This window comes from Rutidosis leptorrhynchoides, chromosome 11, assembly GCF_046630445.1.
Source record: "Rutidosis leptorrhynchoides isolate AG116_Rl617_1_P2 chromosome 11, CSIRO_AGI_Rlap_v1, whole genome shotgun sequence".
NCBI classification, from domain to species: Eukaryota; Viridiplantae; Streptophyta; class Magnoliopsida; order Asterales; family Asteraceae; genus Rutidosis; species Rutidosis leptorrhynchoides.
This window is the reverse complement of record NC_092343.1, coordinates 170,627,954-170,652,155: the sequence shown is the minus strand read 5'-3', so window position 1 is coordinate 170,652,155 and position 24,202 is coordinate 170,627,954.

Genomic DNA, 24,202 nt, shown 5'->3' with positions numbered 1-24,202 from the left:
GGAAATGGGAAAACATTACCATGGATTTCATCACTAAATTGCCAAGGACTGCAAGTGGTTTTGATACTATTTGGGTAATAGTTGATCGTCTCACCAAATCAGCACACTTCCTGCCAATAAGAGAATATGACAAGATGGAGAAGTTAGCACGACTGTATTTGAAGGAAGTCGTCTCCAGACATGGAATACCAATCTCTATTATCTCTGATAGGGATGGAAGATTTATTTCAAGATTCTGGCAGACATTACAGCAAGCATTAGGAACTCGTCTAGACATGAGTACTGCCTATCATCCACAAACTGATGGGCAGAGCGAAAGGACGATACAAATGCTTGAAGACATGCTACGAGCATGTGTTATTGATTTCGGAAACAGTTGGGATCGACATCTACCGTTAGCAGAATTTTCCTACAACAACAGCTATCATTCAAGCATTGAGATGGCGCCGTTTGAAGCACTTTATGGTAGAAAGTGCAGGTCTCCGATTTGTTGGAGTGAAGTGGGGGATAGATAGATTACGGGTCCGGAGATTATACAAGAAACTACCGAGAAGATCATCCAAATTCAACAACGGTTGAAAACCGCCCAAAGTCGACAAAAGAGCTACGCTGACATTAAAAGAAAAGATATAGAATTTGAAATTGGAGAGATGGTCATGCTTAAAGTTGCACCTTGGAAAGGCGTTGTTCGATTTGGTAAACGAGGGAAATTAAATCCAAGGTATATTGGACCATTCAAGATTATTGATCGTGTCGGACCAGTAGCTTACCGACTTGAGTTACCTCAACAACTCGCGGCTGTACATAACACTTTCCACGTCTCGAATTTGAAGAAATGTTTTGCTAAAGAAGATCTCACTATTCCGTTAGATGAAATCCAAATCAACGAAAAACTTCAATTCATCGAAGAACCCGTCGAAATAATGGATCGTGAGGTTAAAAGACTTAAGCAAAACAATATACCAATTGTTAAGGTTCGATGGAATGCTCGTAGAGGACCCGAGTTCACCTGGGAGCGTGAAGATCATATGAAGAAGAAATACCCGCATCTATTTCCAGAAGATTCGTCAACACCTTCAACAGCTTAAAATTTCGGGACGAAATTTATTTAACGGGTAGGTACTATAGTGACCCGAACTTTTCCATGTTTATATATATTAATTGAGATTGATATTTACATGATTAAATGTTTCCAACATGTTAAGCAATCAAACTTGTTAAGACTTGATTAATTGAAATAGGTTTCATATAGACAATTGACCACCCAAGTTGACCGGTGATTCACGAACGTTAAAACTTGTAAAAACTATATGATGACATATATATGGTTATATATATAGTTAACATGATATTATGATAAGTAAACATATCATTAAGTATATTAACAATGAACTACATATGTAAAAACAAGACTACTAACTTAATGATTTTGAAACGAGACATATATGTAACGATTATCGTTGTAACGACATTTAATGTATATATATCATATTAAGAGATATCCGTACATCATAATATCATGATAATATAATAATTTAAAATCTCTTTTGATATTATAAACATTGGGTTAACAACATTTAACAAGATCGTTAACCTAAAGGTTTCAAAACAACATTTACATGTAACGACTAACGATGACTTAACGACTCAGTTAAAATGTATATACATGTAGTGTTTTAATATGTATTCATACACTTTTTAAAGACTTCAAGACACTTATCAAAATACTTCTACTTAACAAAAATGCTTACAATTACATCCTCGTTCAGTTTCATCAACAATTCTACTCGTATGCACCCGTATTCGTACTCGTACAATACACAGCTTTTAGATATATGTACTATTGGTATATACACTCCAATGATCAGCTCTTAGCAGCCCATGTGAGTCACCTAACACATGTGGGAACCATCATTTGGCAACTAGCATGAAATATCTCATAAAATTATAAAAATATGAGTAATCATTCATGACTTATTTACATGAAAACAAAATTACATATCCTTTATATCTAATCCATACACCAACGACCAAAAACACCTACAAACACTTTCATTCTTCAATTTTCTTCATCTAATTGATCTCTCTCAAGTTCTATCTTCAAGTTCTAAGTGTTCTTCATAAATTCCAAAAGTTCTAGTTTCATAAAATCAAGAATACTTTCAAGTTTGCTAGCTCACTTCCAATCTTGTAAGGTGATCATCCAACCTCAAGAAATCTTTGTTTCTTACAGTAGGTTATCATTCTAATACAAGGTAATAATCATATTCAAACTTTGGTTCAATTTCTATAACTATAACAATCTTATTTCAAGTGATGATCTTACTTGAACTTGTTTTCGTGTCATGATTTTGCTTCAAGAACTTCGAGCCATCCAAGGATCCATTGAAGCTAGATCCATTTTTCTCTTTTCCAATAGGTTTATCCAAGGAACTTAAGGTAGTAATGATGTTCATAACATCATTCGATTCATACATATAAAGCTATCTTATTCGAAGGTTTAAACTTGTAATCACTAGAACATAGTTTAGTTAATTCTAAACTTGTTCGCAAAAAAAAGTTAATCCTTCTAACTTGACTTTTAAAATCAACTAAACACATGTTCTATATCTATATGATATGCTAACTTAATGATTTAAAACCTGGAAACATGAAAAACACCGTAAAATCGGATTTACGCCGTCGTAGTAACACCGCGGGCTGTTTTGGGTTAGTTAATTAAAAACTATGATAAACTTTGATTTAAAAGTTGTTATTCTGAGAAAATGATTTTTATTATGAACATGAAACTATATCCAAAAATTATGGTTAAACTCAAAGTGGAAGTATGTTTTCTAAAATGGTCATCTAGACGTCGTTTTTTCGACTGAAATGACTACCTTTACAAAAACGACTTGTAACTTATTTTTCTGACTATAAACCTATAATTTTTCTGTTTAGATTCATAAAATAGAGTTCAATATGAAACCATAGCAATTTGATTCACTCAAAACGGATTTAAAATGAAGAAGTTATGGGTAAAACAAGATTGGATAATTTTTCTCATTTTAGCTACGTGAAAATTGGTAACAAATCTATTCCAACCATAACTTAATCAACTTGTATTGTATATTATGTAATCTTGAGATACCATAGACACGTATACAATGATTCGACCTATCATGTCGACACATCTATATATATTTCGGAACAACCATAGACACTCTATATGTGAATGTTGGAGTTAGCTATACAGGGTTGAGGTTGATTCCAAAATATATATAGTTTGAGTTGTGATCAATACTGAGATACGTATACACTGGGTCGTGGATTGATTCAAGATAATATTTATCGATTTATTTCTGTACATCTAACTGTGGACAACTAGTTGTAGGTTACTAACGAGGACAGCTGACTTAATAAACTTAAAACATCAAAATATATTAAAAGTGTTGTAAATATATTTTGAACATACTTTGATATATATGTATATATTGTTATAGGTTCATGAATCAACCAGTGGCCAAGTCTTACTTCCCGACGAAGTAAAAATCTGTGAAAGTGAGTTATAGTCCCACTTTTAAAATCTAATATTTTTGGGATGAGAATACATGCAGGTTTTATAAATGATTTACAAAATAGACACAAGTACATGAAACTACATTCTATGGTTGAATTATCGAAATCGAATATGCCCCTTTTTATTAAGTCTGGTAATCTAAGAATTAGGGAACAGACACCCTAATTGACGTGAATCCTAAAGATAGATCTATTGGGCTTAACAAACCCCATCCAAAGTACCGGATGCTTTAGTACTTCGAAATTTATATCATATCCGAAGGGTGTCCCGGAATGATGAGGATATTCTTATATATATGCATCTTGTTAATGTCGGTTACCAGGTGTTCACCATATGAATGATTTTTATCTCTATGTATGGGATGTGTATTGAAATATGAAATCTTGTGGTCTATTATTATGATTTGATATATATAGGTTAAACCTATAACTCACCAACATTTTTGTTGACGTTTTAAGCATGTTTATTCTCAGGTGATTATTAAGAGCTTCCGCTGTCGCATACTTAAATAAGGACGAGATTTGGAGTCCATGCTTGTATGATATTGTGTAAAAACTGCATTCAAGAAACTTATTTTGTTGTAACATATTTGTATTGTAAACCATTATTTAATGGTCGTGTGTAAACAGGATATTTTAGATTATCATTATTTGATAATCTACGTAAAGCTTTTTAAACCTTTATTGATGAAATAAAGGTTATGGTTTGTTTTAAAATGAATGCAGTCTTTGAAAAACGTCTCATATAGAGGTCAAAACCTCGCAACGAAATCAATTAATATGGAACGTTTTTAATCAATAAGAACGGGACATTTCAAAAAGTATTATATATACCGACCACAAAAGTCTTCAACACATATTTAATCAGAAACAACTGAATATGAGGCAGCGTAGGTGGATTGAATTGTTGAATGATTACGACTTTGAGATTCGTTACCACCCAGGGAAGGCAAATGTGGTAGCCGACGCCTTGAGCAGGAAGGACAGAGAACCTATTCGAGTAAAATCTATGAATATAATGATTCACAATAACCTTACTACTCAAATAAAGGAGGCGCAACAAGGAGTTTTAAAAGAGGGAAATTTAAAGGATAAAATACCCAAAGGATCGGGGAAGCATCTTAATATTCGGGAAGACGGAACCCGGTATAGGGCTGAAAGGATTTGGGTACCAAAATTTGGAGATATGAGAGAAATGGTACTTAGAGAAGCTCATAAAACCAGATACTCAATACATCCTGGAACGGGGAAGATGTACAAGGATCTCAAGAAACATTTTTGGTGGCCGGGTATGAAAGCCGATGTTTCTAAATACGTAGGAGAATGTTTGACGTGTTCTAAGGTCAAAGCTGAGCATCAGAAACCATCAGGTCTACTTCAACAACCCGAAATCCAGGAATGGAAATGGGAAAACATTACCATGGATTTCATCACTAAATTGCCAAGGACTGCAAGTGGTTTTGATACTATTTGGGTAATATTGATCGTCTCACCAAATCAGCACACTTCATGCCAATAAGAGAAGATGACAAGATGGAGAAGTTAGGACGACTGTATTTGAAGGAAGTCATCTCCAGACATGGAATACCAATCTCTATTATCTCTGATAGGGATGGCAGATTTATTTCAAGATTCTGGCAGACATTACAGCAAGCATTAGGAACTCGTCTAGACATGAGTACTGCCTATCATCCACAAACTGATGGGCAGAGCGAAAGGACGATACAAACGCTTGAAGACATGCTACGAGCATGTGTTATTGATTTCGGAAACAGTTGGGATCGACATCTACCGTTAGCAGAATTTTTCTACAACAACAGCTACCATTCAAGCATTGAGATGGCGCCATTTGAAGCACTTTATGGTAGAAAGTGCAGGTCTCTGATTTGTTGGAGTGAAGTGGGGGATAGACAGATTACGGGTCCGGGGATAATACAAGAAACTACCGAGAAAATCATCCAAATTCAACAACGGTTGAAAACCGCCCAAAGTCGACAAAAGAGCTATGCTGACATTAAAAGAAAAGATATAGAATTTGAAATTGGAGAGATGGTCATGCTTAAAGTTGCACCTTGGAAAGGTGTTGTTCGATTTGGTAAACGAGGGAAATTAAATCCAAGGTATATCGGACCATTCAAGATTATTGATCGTGTCGGACCAGTAGCTTACCGACTTGAGTTACCTCAACAACTCACGGCTGTACATAACACTTTTCACGTCTCGAATTTGAAGAAATGTTTTGCTAAAGAAGATCTCACTATTCCATTAGATGAAATCCAAATCAACGAAAAACTTCAATTCATCGAAGAACCCGTCGAAATAATGGATCGTGAGGTTAAAAGACTTAAGCAAAACAAGATACCAATTGTTAAGGTTCGATGGAATGCTCGTAGAGGACCCGAGTTCACCTGTGAACGAGAAGATCAGATGAAGAAGAAATACCCGCATTTATTTCCAGAAGATACGTCAACACCTCCAACTGCTTAAAATTTCGGGACGAAATTTATTTAACTGGTAGGTACTGTAGTGACCTGAACTTTTCCATGTTTATATATATATTAAATGAAATTGTTATTTACATGATTAAGTGTTTCCAACATATTAAGCAATCAAACTTGTTAAGACTTGATTAATTGAAATAGGTTTTATATAGACAATTGACCACCCAAGTTGACCGGTGATTCACGAACGTTAAAACTTGTAAAAACTATATGATGATATATATATGGTTATATATATAGTTAACATGATATTATGATAAGTAAACATATCATTAAGTATATTAATAATGAACTACATATGTAAAAACAAGACTACTAACTTAATGATTTTGAAACGAGACATATATGTAACGATTATCGTTGTAACAGCATTTAATGTATATATATCATATTAAGAGATATTCGTACATCATAATATCATGATAATATAATAATTTAAAATCTCATTTGATATTATAAACATTGGGTTAACAACATTTAACAAGATCGTTAACCTAAAGGTTTCAAAACAACACTTACATGTAACGACTAACGATGACTTAACGACTCAGTTAAAATGTATATACATGTAGTGTTTTAATATGTATTCATACACTTTTTAAAGACTTCAAGATACTTATCAAAATACTTCTACTTAACAAAAATGCTTACAATTACATCCTCGTTCAGTTTCATCAACAATTCTACTCGTATGCACCCGTATTCGTACTCGTACAATACACAGCTTTTAGATGTATGTACTATTGGTATATACACTCCAATGATCAGCTCTTAGCAGACCATGTGAGTCACCTAATACATGTGGGAACCATCATTTGGCAACTAGCATGAAATATCTCATAAAATTACAAAAATATGAGTAATCATTCATGACTTATTTACATGAAAACAAAATTACATATCCTTTATATCTAATCCATACACCAACGACCAAAAACACCTACAAACACTTTCATTCTTCAATTTTATTCATCTAATTGATCTCTCTCAAGTTCTATCTTCAAGTTCTAAGTGTTCTTCATAAATTCTACAAGTTCTAGTTTCATAAAATCAAGAATACTTCCAAGTTTGCTAGCTTACTTCCAATCTTGTAGAGTGATCATCCAACCTCAAGAAATCTTTCTTATTTACAGTAAGATATCTTTCTAATACAAGGTAATACTCATATTCAAACTTTGATTCAATTTCTATAACTATAACAATCTTATTTCGAGTGAAAATCTTACTTGAACGGTTTTCGTGTCATGATTCTGCTTCAAGGATCCTTTGAAGCTAGATCCATTTTTCTCATTTCTAGTAGCTTTATCCAGAAAACTTGAGGTAGTAATGATGTTCATAACATCATTCGATTCATACATATAAAGCTATCTTATTCGAAGGTTTAAACTTGTAATCACTAGAACATAGTTTAGTTAATTCTAAACTTGTTCGCAAACAAAAGTTAATCCTTCTAACTTAACTTTTAAAATCAACTAAACACATGTTCTATATCTATATGATATGCTAACTTAATGATTTAAAACCTGGAAACACGAAAAACACCGTAAAACAGGATTTACGCCGTCGTAGTAACACCGCGGGCTGTTTTGGGTTAGTTAATTAAAAACTATGATAAAATTTGATTTAAAAGTTGTTCTTCTAGGAAAATGATTTTTCTTATGAACATGAAACTATATCCAAAAATCATGGTTAAACTCAAAGTGGAAGTATGTTTTCTAAAATGATCATCTAGACGTCGTTCTTTCGACTGAAATGACTACCTTTACAAAAACGACTTGTAACTTATATTTCCGACTATAAACCTATACTTTTTCTGTTTATATTCATAAAATAGAGTTCAATATGAAACCATAGCAATTTGATTCACTCAAAACGGATTTAAAATGAAGAAGTTATGGGTAAAACAAGATTGGATAATTTTTCTTGTTGTAGCAACGTGAAAATTGGTAACAAATCTATATTAATCATATCCTAGCTAACTTATATTGTATTATACATGTATTCTAATATATTATGTAATCTTGGGATACCATAGACACGTATGCAAATGTTTTGACATATCATATCGACCCATGTGTATATATTATTTGGAACTACCATAGACACTCTATATGCAGTAATGTGGGAGTTAGCTATACAGGGTTGAGGTTGATTCCAAAAATATATATACTTTGAGTTGTGATCTAGCCTGAGACGTGTATACACTGGGTCGTGGATTGATTCAAGATAATATATATCAATTTTTTTCTGTACATCTAACGTTGGATAACTAGTTGTAGGTTACTAACGAGGACAGCTGACTTAATAAACTTAAATCATCAAAATGTATTAAAAGTGTTGTAAATATATTTTGAATATACTTTGATATATATGTACATATTTGTTATAGGTTCGTGAATTGACCAGTGGCCAAGTCTTACTTCCCGACGAAGTAAAAATATGTGAAAGTGAGTTATAGTCCCACTTTTAAAATCTAATATTTTTGGAATGAGAATACATGCAGGTTTTATAAATGATTTACAAAATAGACACAAGTACTTGAAACTACATTCTATGGTTGAATTATCGAAATCGAATATGCCCCTTTTTATTAAGTCTGGTAATCTAAGAATTAGGGAACAGACACCCTAATTGACGTGAATCCTAAATATAGATCTATTGGGCCTAACAAACCCCATCTAAAGTACCGGATACTTTAGTACTTCGAAATTTATATCATATCCGAAGGGTGTCTCGGAATGATGGGGATATTCTTATATATGCATCTTGTTAATGTCGGTTACCAGGTGTTCACCATATGAATGATTTTTATCTCTATGTATGGGATGTATATTGAAATATGAAATCTTGTGGTCTATTGTTACGATTTGATATATATAGGTTAAACCTATAACTCACCAACCTTTTTGTTGACGTTTAAAGCATGTTTATTCTCAGGTGAATATTAAGAGCTTCCGCTGTTGCATACTAAAATAAGGACAAGATTTGGAGTCCATGTTTGTATGATATTATGTAAAAACTGCATTCAAGAAACATATGTCGATGTAATATATTTCTATTGTAAACCATTATGTAATGGTCGTGTGTAAACAGTATATTTTAGATTATCATTATTTGATAATCTACATAATGCTTTTGAAACCTTTATTGATAAAATAAAGGTTATGGTTGTTTTAAAAATGAATGCAGTCTTTGAAAAACGTCTCATATAGAGGTCAAAACCTCGCAACGAAATCAATTAATATGGAACGTTTATAATCAATATGAACGGGACATTTCAGCGTTGCACATAGGTTTTATGATTTTCTTCCATAAGGATTTTATGTGTGCAATACGAAGGACTTATACCTTTAATGTCATGAATTTTCCATGCAATAGCTATTTTATGAGCTTTTAGCACAGAAATGAGTCGAGATTTTTCATTTTCTGTAAGAGAAGACGATATTATTACCGGTAATTCAGATTCACCATGTAAATAAGCGTATTCCAAATGGGTTGGAAGTGGCCTTAACTTTAATATCGGTGGTTCTTCTATCGATGATTTGTATCGATATTTGTCTTTCTCTTTTAACATTTGAAGTTCTTCTATTGTTGGTTTGTATTCATTAGCCATTAGTGTAGCTAACATTTCAGCTTCATCAATTGGTTCAGTTCCTTCTCCTAAAGAACATTCTCCTGTTCCTTGTAATTCTGGAAATTCTTCTAACAATTCTGCATGTGAATCTATAGTTTGAACACAATAACATGTATCATCTGCAGATTGTGGTTGTTGCATGGCTCTATCAACTAAAGAGGTAACACTCTCGTCCTCTATACTTCGGTAAAAATTATTGGTATTATTAGATACTTGTTGCAGTTGGTCGATATGTCGTTATTATTAGATACTTGTTGCAGTTGTATACGAAATATTATTATTTTTATTACGAAATACGACGAAATATAATACAAGTTACACAAGTTTTAATTATTTATTTACAGATGGGATATACCTAAACCTTGCTACAACACAATAGGCAGTGTACCTAATCATAGAGTAGTATAGTTTTTAGTAAGTCCGGTTCGTTCCACAGGGAGCTAGTGATAATGTACTATATTTTTAATAACTATATTTATACAAATATATATAATTATATATAGGTAGTAATATTATAAAAGGGGGTTTTACCGTTTAATGACCGGTTTGTCGATTTTAAATAAAGCGTAAAGATAAATGACGATAATATAAATGACAAAATTTAAATTGCGATAAAGTAAATTGCAGTAATTAAAATGACAGTAAATAAAGGTATGATGAAATATGAAATAAAAGTATTATGCTTATTTAAACTTCCGTAATCATGATGTTTGATGATTTTATTTATTATCCTGGGTTAATTGTCCTTTGTCCTGGATTATTTGATACCTATTTAGTTTTTGTCCATAATAGTCCATCGGTCATAATTATAAAATGCTCGTCAAATTAACCTTATTTTCGAAGTTAAATATTCCAACTAATTAGGGATTTAAACTGTAACAAGGTTTTAATACTTTGTTAATAATTACACCAGGTTATCGACTGCGTGTAATCCAAGGGTTTAATACTTTGTTAACAATTACACCAATTACCCTTGTATGTAATTCACCCATGTTTTAATTAGTCCATTATATATTAATTTATCCACTTGGCCAAAATGAATAATCAATTACCAAATCCAATTGATTAATTAAATGATTGTAAACGATGTCGTATAAACGTCACTAAATAGGACATTCGTAATCATTTTAATAATTATTAGATTAACTAATTTTAAGATAGGTTCGACAGGTTCCAATGAGTTGTCATTCAATTAGACAATACCCCCCACCTATTAATAGTCAATAGTCCAATGTCCACAAGTGTCGGTCTTTTGTCCAAACTCGAATTATGGTACAAAATCCAATAACCCCGTCTTAATATTTTAGCCCAACATCATGATTACTTCGGCTCAAATAAGCATAATAATAACTTAGTTATGAGACATTAATTTAAAAAGGAAGAACATAGCTTACAGTGATTATTTATCGCGTAGCGTTACACGGACAGAGTTCCGACTTTAAAACCCGTAAAATATTCTTACAATAACCTTATTATTATTATTAACTTTAATTAAAATTAAAATTATAATATAAATATAAATATATATATATATATATATATATATATATATATATATATATATATATATATATATATATATATTGAGAATCATAGAAACATAAAAGAAAAAGATGATGAGAATTCGAGCAGAATGTGTGAGCTTTTATAGGCCCACTTTGAACTGTACAGCTCAGCGAGTGCGGTACTTTTGTGCCTTACAGCTCCGCGTCGGATTCCAGCTCACCAAATTGAGTTAAACGTGGGCTGCTGAATATTATAATATATAATATAATAATATATAATTTTATATAATTATATATATATTATATTATATTCTTGTGCATAGTTGACTTGTAATTTTAGCTCCGTTGACTTGTACGTTGATGCTCGGTTTATGTCTCAGTTCCGGATTTTCGAACGCCTTTTCGTACGCTTAGATATCTTGTACTTTGCGTTTCGCGGCTTGTACTCTTGTCATTTTTAGGCGTTTCTCATCAATAAATTGAACCACTTGAATTGTATCTTGTACATTTGAGCTTTTTGGTCATTTGCGTCTTCAAATCGTCGTTTTCTTCTTTTGTCTTCGCACTTATTTATTTAAACGAATATTACATAAAAATAGAACAATTGCAACTAAAATCTTGTCTTTCTGGAAGGATAATGCTATGAAATATATGTTCGTTTTTAGCATTATCAAATATCCCCACACTTGAACGTTGCTTGTCTTCAAGTAATACAAAACTTGAAATAAAACAAACTTCACTCGAATCACTTTTTTATTCTCACACTTTGTACATCAGTGATTTTGATATGGCGGTATACACAATGATAGTAACGATGTGGTTTACAGTCCCACATGACTATGAAAATTTAGATCCTTTAGGAAATTGGATCTTTATGAAAACATTTGATCTTTTAAAAATTCAAGCTAGATTTTACCCTAGACAAGTTTTCGGGAATAACCCTTCACCGGTGTTTGCAAAATATTTTTGTGGGTTTTGTGGGTTTCAGATTTTTAAAATTTTAGCTCAAAACTTGTGGTTTTGTGTCACCCACTTGCTAACCTTGTATTAGAAAAGCAAGACGTTCAGTATACTTGTCCCATATATTACCTTTCGGTAAAATACCGTCCGGTTGTAAAGGAAAGCAATGAACAAGCAACTGTTAAGGCAATGTCTAATGACATGCAGATGTTCATGGTCCACAACGTGTCGGATGCAATTACTATCCTTTGTAGGAGCAATAGTAAAGATCACCCTATAGTTTTTCGGTCTGGCACAAGGTCCTGTCTTCGACCATGCTATGTAATCACCGTTCTTATGGTTGACACCCAATTTGGTTCAGGTGACCTAATGAATTCCAGGTGAATTCTTAGGATTTTACGTTCAATGGTAATGAACGCATTGAAAATAGGTTTTCATAAAACAAATCGGTTTTAATTTGATCAAAATATTTTCTCGTTCAAACTCGAGTTTACATATCATTGAATTTCATGAGTTTGAATTCTCAATCTTTAAAGTTTATCTCAAGGATTGAGTAATATCAGGCTTAAAAACTGATTTTTAATCTTTAAGGAGATTATCCTTTATGAGGGTCTGATTCATTAGTCTTATCAAGCTAATTTGCACGGCGCCCTCCCCATTTTACGAGACAGATCCTCTCATGGTTAGGATAAGTTTGACCACATGGCGACCCTGTTTGATGCTGAGGTCCGTGGATTTCCTGCAGATTTTAGAGATGACTTTTCTAGATTTTTCGTCAACCTACAGCTGGTCTGGATGACAACTTCCTGACCTAAATCAAGAAGCGCGTGTCTTTTTCGGAAGACTTTACTTCCTTTTAATGATGGAATTGATTCATCGTGTAGATCCATCTTTCTTTCAAATATATTACAGTAATTCGGGTAAAACTGATTAGTATCGTCCAAAACAAAAGTACCTGCAATAATCTTGTACAAGAATATGTGATATATGTCTTTCTTTGCCTTTTTATTCTCTTCTATTCCATTTCAAATGAATTCAAACGTTTTAGGTTGTTTCTCAATTTATGTTCTCTCCGAGGTAACGATAATTTCTAGTTTTATCGTTCATAAATATGTATAAACATGATTTTGAGTTCATTTAGTTGAAATTTTTTCAAATTTTCACAAAATTTTGGCAATTAAACTAAGTGTAAACCCGAGAGAATTTATAACCCTTCCCCACACTTGAGTTCTTGCAATGCCCTTATTTGCAAAAAATCAGTAAAAATTTAAATTCATGAGGGTGATTAGTGTAGAAAAATGATTCAAAATACCGAGTTTGCAAACATATTGTTTTATATCACATTTGATATTTTACGTCTTGTCGTTAAAATTAGTAGCTTTTGCTAAAATTAATGTCAGTCTTTGAAAATGCGATGTTTTACCCTGTTTTGTATATAAGATAAACTACAAATATAAATAATATATATATATATATATATATATATATATATATATATATATATATATATATATATATATATATATATATATATATATATATATATATATTATAAAACCTTTATTTATTAAAACAATTTAAATGAATAATTTTTTAAAATTTTGTTTCCTTTTACTTTAGGTAGTTTCGGTATGTTTACCTAGTCCGTCCCTCGACAAAATTTAAAATTTGTCGTTTTTAAAGCGATTGTTTTAAAAGCAAAGATTTTTGGGTTTTTTTAATTTTTTTGGTATACTTTAAATCAATAAAATTAAAAATAATGATAACAAAATTTTTCGCCCCGCCTTCGGGTAAAGCAATTTCGATTCTATGATCTAGTCTTTAACTTACGACGAATTTTAGAAATCATTTTTTAAACTTAATGAAATAAAGAAAATTTTTGTTTTTAAATTCACACAAAACATAAATTTAAAAAGCGTATTAATTTTATACAAAACCTTCAAAACAAAAAATTCAGAATGGAGGGAGAAAACTAGTTCTTTAGTGTCTGCTAGTGGAAAAGACCAATCGGATTCCATTCTCGGAATTACACGAGAACATAACAACTAACTCTAGACAGCGTTTTCTTTTTAGAACATTTGAATCTCCCCACACTTAGGTAGCTGTGGTGTCGAAATTGTGATTAACTTCATCGTCAATTTCTCTTGGACCATAATCAACTTGCATATCTGTGACTTTTGCTTTAAGCCATTGGTCTGATTCCTGTGTAATATCCACAAATTCAACTAGTTTCGCCTTTTCTTTAGGTGACATATTAGATATTAACCGGTTACACAACTTAAAGTTCCCCTTGGTTCTAGCATCGCTAATCCGTTTAATAAGTTTCTTCATTGAACTGTTAATAACGGAGTCATTTAATTTCGTATCAACAACGGGGTTCTTTGTTATCAGGTCATCATTAGGTGTTACTTCATCTTCCCCACACTTAGGCGTTTTATTATTGTTAAGCACTACCGTTGGAGTTGGTAAAACAATATGGTTCTTATCAATCATTTTTGTTGGTTCAACGATTTTGGTTGGTGGAGATTTAGACTTTCGACTCACAAAGGTGATCGATTTGTCACCATCACTAAGTGTCATTCTACCCTCTCTTACATTAATGAACGCCTCGGTGGACGCTAAAAATGGTCGACCTAAAATTAGAAGAATGTTTGAGTCCTCTTCTATGTCAATGACAATAAATTCGACTAAAAAGGTTAAATTACCCACTTGAACGGGTAGGTTGTCAGCAATTCCAACTGGGTGCTTAATGGTTTGATCAAAGAGTCGAACACTCATTTTCGTTGGACTTAACTCACCTATTCCTAATCTCTTATATAACGAAAGAGGCATAACACTCACACTCGCACCTAAATCTGCTAGTGCTTCATACATGACACAATCACTAAGTAGACAAGGAATAATAAATTCACCTGGATCATCCACCCTGGGTGGAGGTTTTGGTGGAACTGTCTTCACCGGGTTTATTTTTACGGTTTTTGTTTCTTGTACCTTCTTATTCTTCTTCTTTTTTCCAAAGGTATCACAAACTTTATTACCTATCACTTGCTCATACTCAACTCCTTTTCTTGGAAACGGAATGGGTGGTCTGTATGGTGTCACTACTGGCTTTACATACTCGGGTGGTGGTGGTGGTGTTGTAACTTCTTCATTGTTACGCACATCGAAAACCTTCCCATCTTCTGATGATGGTTTTTCAGAATTCGTTGATACCATATTAACATTCTCATTCTGAGGTTTTACTTTAGTATTACTCGGTAGCTTTCCTTGTTCGCTCTCACTCATCATGCTAGCAAGAGTACCTACATGTTTTTCTAGATTCAAAATGGAAGTTTGTTGAGTTCTTAATGACTGATCAAACCTCTCATTTGTTTGGGTTTGAGATGTAATAAATTGTGTTTGAGATTCCATTAACCTTGCCATCATTTCTTTTAGATTTGGCTTTTTCTCTTCGGTTTGTTATGGTGGTTTATACAAGCTAGGTCTTTGTTGATTGAAATTGTTATTTTGAGTTGGTAGGTTATTCGGACCTTGTTGGTTATACGAGTTATTGTTGGGTCCAATTGGATTGTAAAGAATGTTTTGATTTCGATTGAAGTTTGGCCTTGGCGGTTGATAATTATTTTGATAATTATTTCCCGGCCTTTGGTTCATGTAGGAAACATTCTCACGTTGTTCCATCATTTGCTCAATGTGACAATCTTTCGTTAAGTGTGGTCCACCGCATTACTCACAACTGATTCGTATTGCATGAATATCTTTAGTCATCTTTTCCATTCGTCTCTCGAAAGCATCTATTTTTGCGGAAACGGAATCAAAGTCATGGCTAGAATCGGCTATAGCCGCTTTAGATGAATGAATGATATCTTTTTCCTGATGCCACTCATGCGAGTGGGAGACTGTGTTATCAATGATTTTGTGAGCTTCGGTTGCGGTTTTCTTCATAATGGAACCACCAGCTGGTGTGTCGATGTCTTTTCGTGTAGCAACGTCGACACCTTGGTAGAATATTTGTACTATTTGATAAGTGTCTAAACCGTGCTGAGGACATCTTCTCAACAATATTCTGAATCTTGTCCACGCCTCATATAATGTTTCATTTGGCTTTTGTCGAACGTAACAATTTCTCCTTGAAGTCTTACGGCTTTAGATGCCGGAAAGAATCTTTTAAAAAATTTCTCAACTAAAACATCCCATGTATCAATTGCCCCTTCAGGTAACGATTCTAACCAATATTTGGCTTCTCCCTTTAAACTCCAGGGAAATAACATGAGATAGATCTGTTCATCCTCAACTTCTCTGATTTTGAATAGAGTACAAATCCCATTAAAGGTTCGAAGATGTTCGTTTGGATCTTCTTTTGGTGTACCACTAAATTGGCATTGATTAGTTACCATGTGTAGGATTTGTCATTTGATTTCATAATCTGGCGCATTAACATCTGGCTTAATAATGGCGTGACCTTGGACAGTGCGTGTGGCTCTCATTCGATCTTTGTGACGACCCAGAAATTTCTGACCAAATTTAAACTTAATCTTTGTATGATTTTGACCGACGATTCACGAACAAATATTTGTAACTAGACATGAATAAAAATATGTATAAATATATATTTTATAATGTGATAAAAATATAATAATAACTTAGTCATAAAACGTTTAGATTTAAAATAATATTATTATATATATTAGGACGATGATTTTAAGAAGCAAATGACCAAAACACTCAAATGAATAAGTTACATTTCAATTAGTATAATTATTGATGAAATAAGTCTAATTATTGATAAAGGTACGTGTCGCGAAACGTAAAGTATAAGTTTTCTAAGCGTACGAAAGGACGTTCGAAAAACCGGAACCGGTACGTAAGTAGAGCATCAACGTACAATTCATTGGTGCTAAAATTACAAATCAACTATGCACGAGAATATAATACAATATTTAATTAATTCTAAAGATTAAATATATTATATATTAAATAATATATATATATATATATATATATATATATATATATATATATATATTATGTCGGTAGCCTTTGATAATGCATATGTGAGCTGTAGAATGTAACCATGCGATCGCATGGCTTAATGCTTTAGACCCCATGCGATCGCATGAGGTGGTAGGTGGTGTCAAGTGCTTTTAAAACGAACGAATTACAGTTTGTGAGATTCATTTTTCATCATTCACTCTGATTTATCTCTCGCATATTTCTCTCTCAATATATAATAATAATAATAATAATAATAATAATAATAATAATAATAATAATAATAATAATTATTATTATTATTATTATTATTATTATTATTATTATTATTATTATTATTATTATTATTATTATTATTATTATTATTATTATTATTATTATTATTATTATTATTATTAAGATTAATATTATTATTAATCTTATAATTAGGAGTATTATTTTTAGTATTATTATACATAAAATACTACGACGAGGTTATGAGCAAGTTTTTTCAAAACTGGTTTTATGAGCGGGATATAGTTAAAGAAATTATGGGTTATAGCTATGGAGGTTATGAGTATTGTTCGGGGGTATGCTCGTGAGGTCAAACTAGTGTTTATCATCTCCGTTGCGTCTACGTACTTTCCTACAATATTGAATCACAATATTGATACGTGAGCATTCATATCTTATCTTTTATATATTAATAGTGTATCCATGTCTAGTGCTCGAGTATATATGTTTATCCATGCTTGTATGCTTTAATTTTGTCGTTAGATAGTTTATGATAAATCACGAATTTGATACATATGCTACTAATATAAAGTATATGATTTGCATGTTTTTGAAAAGCTGGTAAAAAATTATTAACTTTTCATTTAGAAATCGCGTGATTTCGATGAACGGATTAAAAGATATGGTCAACTGAATTATGTTTGATGTTAATTGAAATTGGGTTTGAAACTGTAAATTAATATTTAAACAACTTGTCTATGAGATTGATAAATTGGATTTTTAGATATTACTAATCGAGTGAATAAATTTCTATATAAGACACGTCTCGTTTTGTTGAACAATTGTCAAAGTTGACTGTCGTATCATGTTTTAAAGCTGTATAAACACTATAATCTGATTCTACAAGTATTGAAAAACTATGTGAAATAATAAAATATTTTCGATTGCCATGATAATTCAAATATAATATAGCTCCTGAAATAAATAATATTTTGAGCTTGATAAACTATAAATTCGTTCAATTATCAAAACTTATACTATGTTAATAAACATGTATAGATTTAAAGATCATATTGGGTTAGGTTGACTTTTGAGATGACTTTTGTTAACTTTTGCATATCGGTCTCGAGCATTAGGATTGTGATACACTATGACCCGACCTATCTTATTAGACATGTATTGACCAACATATGTTCTCTAGGTTGAGATCTACGGTTATTTTGCATTCCGAGTTTCGGTCACATTTCGGTGAATGACGTTATGTGCTGCTAAGGTGAGTTTCATTTGCTCCCTTTTTAATTACCTTTACAATCTATATTTTTGGACTGAGAATACATGCACTTTATTTTAAATGCAATGGATACAAGTACATACTAAATTCTACACTGATATCTTTCTAATACAAGGTAATACTCATATTCAAAATTTGGTTCAATTTCTATAACTATAACAATCTTATTTCAAATGATGATCTTACTTGAACTTGTTTTCGTGTCATGATTCTGCTTCAAGAACTTTCAAGCTATCCAAGGATCCTTTGAAGCTAGATCCATTTTTGTCATTTCCAGTAGCTTTATCCACAAAACTTGAGGTAGTAATGATGTTCATAACATCATTCGATTCAGACATTTAAAGCTATCTTATTCGAAGTTTTAAACTTGTAATCACAAGAACATAGTTTAGTTAACTCTAAACTTGTTCGCAAATAAAAGTTAATCCTTCTAAATTGACTTTTAAAATCAACCAAACATATGTTATATATCTTTATGATATGCTAACTTAATGATTTAAAACCTGGAAACACGATGAACACCGTAAAACCGGACATACGCCGTCGTAGTAACACCGCGGGCTGTTTTGGGTTAGTTAATTAAAAACTATGATAAGCTTTGATTTAAAAGTTGTTCTTCTGGGAAAATGATTTTTCTTATGTACATGAAACTATATCCAAAAATCATGGTTAAACTCAAAGTTTAAGTATGTTTTTCAAAATGGTCATCAAGATGTCGTTCTTTCGACTGAAATGACTACCTCTTACAAAAATGACTTGTAACTTATATTTCCCACTATAAACCTATACTTTTTCTATTTAGATTCATAAAATAGAGTTCAATATGAAACCATAGCAATTTGATTCACTCAAAACGGATTTAAAACGAAGAAGTTATGGGTAAAACAAGATTGGATATTTTTTGATTGTTGTAGCTACGGGAAATATTGTAACAATCCTATACAAATCATATCCTAGCTAAATTATATTGTATTACATTTATTCTAATATATTATGTTATCTTGGGATACCATAGACACGTATGCAAATGTTTTGACATATCATATCGACCCATGTATATATATATTATTTGGAACAACCATAGACACTCTATATGCAGTAATGTTGGAGTTAGCTATACAGGGTTGAGGTTGATTCCAAAAATATATATACTTTGAGTTGTGATCTAGCCTGAGACGTGTATACACTGGGTTGTGGATTAATTCAAGATAATATATATCGATTTATTTCTGTACATCTAATTATGGACAACTAGTTGTAGGTTACTAACGAGGACAGCTGACTTAATAAACTTAAAACATCAAAATGTATTAAAAATGTTGTAATTATATTTTGAACATACTTTGATATATATATGTATATATATGTTATAGGTTCGTGAATCGACCAGTGGCCAAGTCTTACTTCCCGACGAAGTAAAAAATCTGTGAAAGTGAGTTATAGTCCCACTTTTAAAATCTAATATTTTGGGATGAGAATACATGCAGTTTTATAAATGTTTTACGAAATAGACACAAGTAAATGAAGCTACATTATATGAGTGAATGATCGAAGCCGAATATGCCCCTTTTGCTTGGTAACCTAAAAATTAGTAAATTGATCTACTAATTGACGCGAATCCTAAAGATAGATCTATTGGGCCTAACGAACCCCATCCAAAGTACCGGATGCTTTAGTACTTCGAATTCGTTTTTATCATGTTCGAAGGATTTCCCGAAATGATAGGGGATATTCTTATATGCATCTTGTTAATGTTGGTTACCAGGTATTCACCATATGAATGAATTTTTTCTTTATGTATGGGATGTATATTGAAATATGAAATCTTGTGGTCTATTATTATGATTTGATAATATATAGGTTAAACCTATAACTCACCGACATTTTTGTTGACGTTTTAAGCATGTTTATTCTCAGGTGATTATTAAGAGCTTCCACTGTTGCATACTAAAATAAGGACAAGATTTGGAGTCCATGCTTGTATGATATTATGTAAAAACTGCATTCAAGAAACTTATTTTTGATGTAATATATTCTTATTGTAAACCATTATGTAATGGTCGTGTGTAAACGGTATATTTTAGATTATCATTATTTGATAATCTACGTAATGCTTTTTAAACCTTTATTGATAAAATAAAGGTTATGGTTGTTTTAAAAATGAATGCAGTCTTTGAAAACGTCTCATATAGAGGTCAAAAACTCGCGACGAAATTAATTAATATGGAACGTTTATAATCAATATGAACGGGACATTTCAGTTGGTATCCGAGCGTTGGTCTTAGAGAACCAGAAATTTGCATTAGTGTGTCTTATCGAGTTTGTTAGGATACATTAGTGAGTCTGGACTTCGACCGTGTTTTTTTTTAAAAACGATTGCTTAACACTTTTGTTGGAAACTATATATTATTAACATGTAAATATTATGTGATATATTAACCTCTTAATGTGTTTGATATTGTGTGATAGATGTCTACTACTAGTACAAATCCCATCGATTCACCTAATAATAATGAAGAGTCAAATATATTTTGGGAAGATTCACAAATTCCCGAAGAGGAACCGGAAGAAGAGGAACCGGAAGAAGAGGAACCGGAAGAGGAGGAACCAGAAGAAGAGGAACCGGAAGAGGAGGAACCGGAAGAGGAGGAACTGGAAGAAGAAGAGGTTCTGAAGGAACAAATATTGATACATATAGTAAATCAATTAAATAAAAGAAAATCCTCAACCAACGGACCAAAGTTAAAAATGGTCAATGGTGTTTCCGCCGAGGAAGCAAAATATTGGGAAGATTATCAATTTTCTGATGAATCGGATCCCGATGAAGATTCCGATGATGTTATAGAAATTACCTCGACCCAATTTAATAAAGCGGAAGAAAATAATAAGGGAAAAGGTATAAAAATAGAGAAAACCGATTCCAACCCCGATGAACTTTATATGTATCGGCAACATCCGTATTTCCTAAAATGTAACAATGACCCGGGAACCTCTAAACCACCAGGTTTTTCTAAACCATTATGAAAAACGACGGCTCGTATTAGAGGAACACCATATATTCCTAGAAAATTAGGAAAATGAACCAAGTCCGAAGAAGAAACCAGTGATTCAGATTAGAGGGTTGTAATCATGTTATGTATTATATGTTGATGGAATTCAACATATCAACGAGTTCATAATGTTAACTTGATCTTGAAACCCATTCATGTAAAGTTATAACAAGCGAAAGCATGATTATTTAGAAAACAAGTTTATATGTTAAACCATTTTAGATTGAACTCCATTATGAATTATCAAGCCTTGAATATATGCTTACAAAATAGAAGTAGTTTAGAGGTTATACCTTCTCCAAGTTAGGAGGTTAATAAGTGATGATGAAGATGATGAACAAGTGTGTAAAACCCAATCCTTTGATGCACCAACACCACCCTTTAAGTTAGTTAAGATTTAGACACTTAACTAACTAATTAACCAAGCTCAAAACCCCTTTGATTGCACTTGAAAAAATGGACAGCAGCAACTAGAAATATGATGAGAATGCAAGCTTCAAAAGCAGGAAACCTCAAGAGATAATACCCCAAATTTTACCCAACACCTAATACTATAGTTAGGATTTATTGACACTTGAAGATAAGCTTTCAAACTAACTCAAGCACTCCCCTTTTTTTACTAAAAATTTCGGCCAGAATGGTGCTGTAGCAGAAATGAGAGAGTTTTCACTTGAGAGAATGTGTTTTTGCATGAGTTTTTAGTCTCCCATAAGTCATGGTTCTTATGCCCATGTACGTGAGGACTTGTGCACTCAAAAGCAACAAGATTCTTGCATGTTTGTCCCTCCTTGGTCCCTTCAAAATTCAGTCCACCATGGGTGGGGTTTTAATTTTTATAAAACTTGCATTTTATAAAACTTGCAAATATATAAAACCATGCTTTTTTACTTATATATATTTTATAAACCAACTTATAAAATATAACACAACATAATTATTTAAACCTATAAATAATTAAATATAAATTATTCAAATAATTTATTTCAAGTGATAATATTTTAGAAAACCGATTTTCTAAAGTTTAAGTGTCGCGTATTTATTTAACGAGCCAATCGTCAAGATTAAATACGTTTAAGGTGTCGGTAAGTTTGTTATTGGGTATGACCCGACTTGGATCATAACATATTAGCCACATTAATTTAATATGTCGCTCGGGCATACGAAATACTTTCATATGTATTGTAGTGTGCTTGTACTTTTATGTTCTATGTAAAAATTGCTTATATTGTTTGTTAATTATCTTTTATGAATCTAATCCTTGTCTATTTTATAGTATAAAAACAAAATGGACGTTAAGGGTAGACAACCGAATATTTTAGAAGATCTACCAGAGGATATAATTGAGGAAATCTTGTCTAGAGTCGGTCAGAATTTATCAGCACAATTAATTATGGCAAAATTAACTTGTCAAACATTTGAAAGACTTTCCCGAAATGCCTTAGTTTATAAAAGGCTTTCCTTTGATAGGTGGGGTATATCACATTGAGGAGACCGTAAGTTACGCCGTGTTTTCTTTAAAGCGTTAAATGCGGGGAACCCAAATGCAATTTTACGCTACGGGTTAAGAACCTATTTTGACTTGACCTATCCCAACATAGGATTTCGTGAATTAGAGAGAGCTTCTAACATGCAACATAAAGAAGCATGTTATGCTTACGGGTTAGTGATGTTCGCTTCTTACCAAAATGAGAAAAAGAACATCGGATTGCAACTTTTAAATAAAACCTTTCCACAAGTGACGGATTCAGTAGTTGGGGTGAGAAACAAGGTTTTTAGATTATTACGGGGCTGTTGGACATTACGAAACCCTCGTCCTTTTGATGATATTACAACATGCTGCCTAGCCAATGGTCATAACGGTTATTTTCCACAAGACCAAGGATGGGAAGTCATCTTAGTAAAACCAGAATGCATGACTTGTTTCTGGACTTATGAATTACGTGTCTTTATTTCCTTTGCTGAACAACTTGCGTATTAACTAGGTTTATCTTCAAAACTGTCCTGTATTAAAGTGTACTATATTTCATGTTACATGTAATATAGTGAAGTTGTAAGTTTGAAGAATATTTGTATGTGATATATTATTATAATCAGTTTTTTCATATGGAATTGTAGTAGTTGAATTGTATATTAGCTACTAAGTATGAACTTAACGGGTAGGTAGTACTCGAATTTAAACTTATAAAACGCTAATATGAAGAAAAAGCTTTTATAAATGAGTTCATATTATGCTACGAAATACTATTGACTACTCTTAATATTCTGTATGGTTAACTAGATTCAGTTGGCTATTTTGAAGGAAATGGCACCGACTACTCGACACACCATGAATATGAGCAAAGAGGAATTTCGTACATTTCTTGCTACAAACATAGCCGCAGTATAGGCTGTGCTACATACCAACAATAACTCTGAATCCAGCAATGCAGCTAACGGCGCAAGAAATCGTGTACGATGCTCCTACAAAGAATTCACTGCCTGCAAACCTTTGGAATTTG